Below are 4,984 nucleotides of genomic sequence, written 5' to 3'. Positions count from 1 at the left end.
AAGTAAAATAAACAAACCCTTCCTTGGCCCCATGCTCAATAAATAGGTAGAGAACGAATGAATGGATGAATTATGCACGCAGGCATGCATGACCAGGTGGTGAGAAGGAGTCTAGAGAGAGAATGCAGACCACCGCTCCATGCATTCTGCTCCATGGCCTTCTTCACTCTGTTTCAGGAGGGTTGGGAGCTAAATTGTTAGTGCCAGGTTCTTTCTGCACAGTAGTAGAGGGGACATCCCAGCTTCACCAGGAGGTCCTTTTATTTTCTACTTTTAGTGAAGACACTCAGATATTTCTAGTCCCAGTGGCTCAGCTATCTGATAGCTGATAGGGTGGAGCAGAAATGGAGATTGCCTTCCCTTGGTTCCCACCAGCAGTAGCAGCTGGAAGGACACATAGCAGGAGGTCTGCCACCACCAGATTCTGGGTGCTCAGCCTGGTCATGTTCTCTCTCTTTGGTGATATTGGAGATTTAGCAGTTGGCAGTGATGGCATTCAATGACCTTTCTCTTTTGGGGTGTGGAGAAGCAATCAAATCCACAGTCATGGCACAAGCAGGCAGAACTGGTTCCAGACTTTGCTCCTACTCTGTTCTAATGTATGGGATCCAGCAAACTTGAGACCACTGACCAGGTTCACTCAGATGTGCATAGATGTGAGGGCATAACACCTTCACGCGGCCCCAGCAACCCAGCTTGGGACCACTAGAAGGCACTCCTGTGCCCTGTGGGGCCAGGCCACAGACCGAGGAGCCAGGCAGGGATCTGAGGGGTGCCCTAGCCCTTTGGAGTGAGAGGGTTCCCTTGGGAAGATTGGAAAGGGAGCTCTTTGGAAGGGGGGCAGTAGGACCAGAGTCACTGCCAAGTCGCTGCTACACAGGAACATTTTGTGAAAAGCTCAGCCTGGCTAGGCTGAGCTGCAGGGCAGGGGGACCCCCAGGGACCCAGAGTGTGTCCTCAGTGCAGCTGGAGCAGAAGGAAGAGGCAGAGGGCACCAGGGGACAGAGGAGAAGGAGGCTTCAGGGAGGGGACTGTGAGCACCAGTCCAGCGCTTCTCCCAATACACCCCTTGCAATCTGCATGCACCCCCCAGAGTAGAATATGGGGCTCTTTGTCCTCTGAGGATGGTTCCCAAGCTCAGGGGGATAGGTCCAGCCCCTCCCAGCCCCCCAACCTTCCCTCCTTCCAGACTGTTCCACAGCAGCTGCACCATTTTACATAACCACCAGTAATGCACCAGGCTTCCAATTTCTCCACATCCTTGCCAACACTCGTTATTTTCCACTTTTTGATAATAACCATATAATCGGTGTCAGGTGGTATCTCACGGTAGCTGTGATTTACATTTCCCTAATGACTAATGGCGTTGAGCATCTTTTCATATGCTTGTTGGCCATTCATGTATCTACTTTGGAGAAATGTCTATTCAAACCCTTTGTCCATATTTGAAATGGGTTGTTTTGTTGTTGTTGAGTTGCAGGGGATGTTTATATATTACCCCTCATGAGATATGTAATTTGCAAATATATTCTCCCATTCTGTCCATTACCTTTTAACTACTGTTAATATGAGTCCTTTGATTCATGAAAGTTTTTAATTTTGATGAAGCCCAATCTACCAATTTTTTTCTTTAGCTGCCTGTGCTTTTGGTGTCATAGCCAAGAAATTATTGCCAAATTCAGTGTCATGTGTTTTCTTCTAAGAGTTTTATAGTTTTGGCTCTAATATTTAGGCCTTTCAGTTAGTTTTGTATGTGGTGTGAGGTAGGGATCCAACTTCATTCTTTTGCATGTGGATTTTCTTCCTTTTTAACCCAGCCCTTGTAGCAGCTGCCCCTGCACACAAACCTACATGCCCACAGCTTGGCTGCCAGCAAGCACCCAGGGGAGCTAGGGGGCGGGCCTGCCCCTACTCCACACAGTACTCAATCACACCTACCACTCCCCTCCCCACCTGGTGGGCACATGATTGGCACAATCAGCCAGAATCCTTCCCCTGATTCTGCACAAAGCCATCTGCAAGCCTCGGTTTCTCCTCTGTACTCAGGGAGTTGGACTCAATCAAATCCCCTCTCCCCCACTGGAGTTGCCACACGTTGGACACACAGCAAACTTACCAGCACACTGGAAATGTCATGCGAGGTCTCCTCCTGACTGCTTGTTCTAGACCCCTATACCTCCCCCTGCCCCCACTCCCCTGGCCCCCCTCCTCACTCTGCCCCAGCCACAGGGCTTTTCCCCATCTCCAGCTCCTTCTGCCCAGAAGGCTCTTTCCCCAGCTTTCCAACAGCTGTGCGCTGCTCCTCCTTTGTGTTTCAGTTTGATCACACCCTCAGAGACCTTCCTGACCACCATGTCTAAACCAGGTGTACGGTAACTATTACCATGTAACGAATCACCACAAACTTAGCAGCTTTAAACAAGACACATTTATTATCACAGGTTCTGTGCATCAGGAGCCCAGGCTTAGTGGGCTCCTTTGCTCGCAACCTCAAAAGTCTGGGGTTGCATTCTCTAGTCCTCATCTGAGGGTTGGTGATCTCCTGCAAACTCATTGTGGTGTTATCCAGCTCCTATTGAAGGTCCAAGGTCCCTGCTTTTGTGCTGGCTGTCATCAGGGGGCCATTCTCAGCTCCTGGATGCTGCCTCCTGTGATTGGGCACTGCCATGTGATTCCATCTACAACACAGCAGTGTGCTTCTTCAAGGCCCAAGTCAATACTGGATAAATGTCTGTGAGCTAACAGATGAATGGATGACCCAGAGTGCATCACCAAGAACATGTGTGTGAGGGTGCAGGCTGCTCAAAGAAGGCTTCTGGGCTGAGGATACCAGATCTGAGGTAGTCTTCTGCCCACCCCCTGCTGTTCTCCAACCCACCCTCCGGGTAAATGTTCCCTCTCCCTCCACCAGTCCCAACACTCTCCTCCCAGCATGAGGGCCTTTGGGCCTCACACCATTTTTCACCAGGATGGAAGTTCTCTCTGCTGGTTAGAACTCAGCAACCAGGGGTGAAGGGCCATGTCTTTTCCATTTCCAAATATCCCCTCACCACACACAAACATGGGACCCTAGGACCTTGTCTTGGGTCTCCTGCTCTACAAACTTCCATGACTCCCCATGGACCACAGGATCAGTCCCAGGCCCTCCACAACCACATGCCACATCCAGTCGCCTCCCAAAACTATACCTACCCCTCATTACCCTCCAGGCCACCCCTATCTGGACAGCCATGGCCTCCTCCTGCCCCTTGGCTATGCCGAGCCCATTTGGTCCCCTAGTTCTTCTCTTTATTCCAGCAATGGCCACCACCTTCTACTGACCACTGCTATTTGTTGGGTGTCTTCCGCAAAAAGCCTCATACAAACCTCCGGGCATCCAAATGAGAAAGATGGTTTTGGAACCCAAGGCCCATGTGCCTCAACAGGAAGCTGGTTTAAGTGTAGCCTAGCAGCCATGCGTGGCAGGCCCACCTGGGGCACTTGCTATAAGGCACACTTCTAGGACCACTCAGAACTAGTGAACCAGGGCTTGGGGACCAAAGAATGGGTATCTCAGACAAGCCCTTGATGATCCTGGCACCCTGAGGTTAAGAACTGCAGCTGCCTAGGTGAAGGGGTGGAGAGACACCTGAGAGGCAGTTCTCAATCTCAACCAGGCCAGGCCCACCCTGGGCCAACTGTGGGGACCCAGGAGTGCGCAGCCCCTTTGGAGTTCAGAGTCTGGGAGGAATTTGGAATGCTCATTTTCTGCTCAAGGGGGCCAGACCCTCTGGCTTGTCACCTGGGACCCCGGTCACTATAGCCAGGTCCTCTTTCTGGGCCACTGGTGACCAGGAGTACACTAAGCAGACACACTCCCCAGCCCAGCAGAGCCACCAAACCCAGTAGACCCCCAGCCTCATTTTACTCCCCAAAGTAACGGGATAGCTGGGAGCACATGGAATTCATCTACTGAGCATCCGCTGAGAGCACTGGGCCAGATGTGGGCCATAGGACACCAGACGCTTGGTCTCCGCCCCTGGGGAAGCCAACAGTCTCAGCAGGGCCAAAGAGGTACTTTGGGGGAAGGTGGGAGGGAGAGAGAAGCTTGTTGGAGGGAAAGAAAGGGAAAAGGGAGGGAAAGGAGTGAATGAATGCAAGTCGTATCTATAGTCCAGCGCCCCCCACCGCACACCTTGGCCCAGGAGCCCTCCACACCCATCGCTGCCTGATCCCGAAGCTCCCACGGGCGGAGCGGGCTGACCTTGGGATGCGCCCTCTACCTACTCAGAGTTGGGGTCTGACCAGCAAAGTGGGCCTGGGATACTGGGGCTAGGGGCGACCCGACGGGGAGGCGCCCAGTGAAGTTAAGAAGGGCCAGCATTCTTACAATGGCTGGGGGTGGGCCCCAGACCTGACTGCACGCGCGCGGTGGGTTGGGTAGTCCCCGCCTGCACCCCTGCTGCCGGCTCACAACCCTGGTGCCCCTCCCCCCTCGGCCAGTCCCCGGGTTAGGGAGCGTCCGCTTTTCTTCTCCCGTCGGTCGGGCCAGCTCTCGAGCGTTTGTACGGAGTCAGCTCATTGGGCAGATTCGATGGACGCCCCGCCCAGGGCCCCGAACTAGCCAATTGTAAGGCGTTTAACAGAGAGCAGTGTTCGGTGGATAGTCACTGTGCTGCGACGCTTCTGGGGATCCTTAGGCCTCGGTGGTCTTTGTCCCCCGGCCCCGGGCCCTAGCCCCAAGGAAACCAACGGGACCCGTGCCTGGAGAGATGCCCACGGGGCATCCGGGGACCCCTTGGAGATCTCAATCTCCTCTTTCCTCCGCAGCTGGCCGGCGTGTCCTCGAGTGGATATGCGCATCGCGAAGGGAAGTTTGCAGACGCTCCCTCACATCGAGGACGCGGCTCCTTTAAGGACGCAGCTGTCCAGGTCATCGCCTGACTGGAAAGCCGCCCCTGGGCCGGGCTCCCAGGGCGAATCCGGGACGCGGGCGCGCAGCAGC

At 53.9% G+C, this 4,984-nt stretch overlaps 1 long non-coding RNA gene across 1 annotated transcript in view; it reads right to left on the bottom strand.

The window, feature by feature from the left end:
- Window positions 1–2,409: 2,409 nt before the first annotated feature.
- The window catches only part of LOC112481566, a 4,491-nt gene continuing 1,916 nt past the window's right edge, over window positions 2,410–4,984 (bottom strand). The window contains exon 2 of the long non-coding RNA XR_003046935.1: window positions 2,410–2,678. This is a non-coding gene — a long non-coding RNA (uncharacterized LOC112481566). The remainder of the gene's footprint in view (window positions 2,679–4,984) is intronic.

This window comes from Pteropus alecto, unplaced genomic scaffold, assembly GCF_000325575.1.
Source record: "Pteropus alecto unplaced genomic scaffold, ASM32557v1 scaffold44, whole genome shotgun sequence".
Classification (NCBI taxonomy): Eukaryota; Metazoa; Chordata; class Mammalia; order Chiroptera; family Pteropodidae; genus Pteropus; species Pteropus alecto.
The sequence above is the reverse complement of the archived record's forward strand: the minus strand, read 5'-3'. Positions and strand labels throughout refer to the sequence as shown.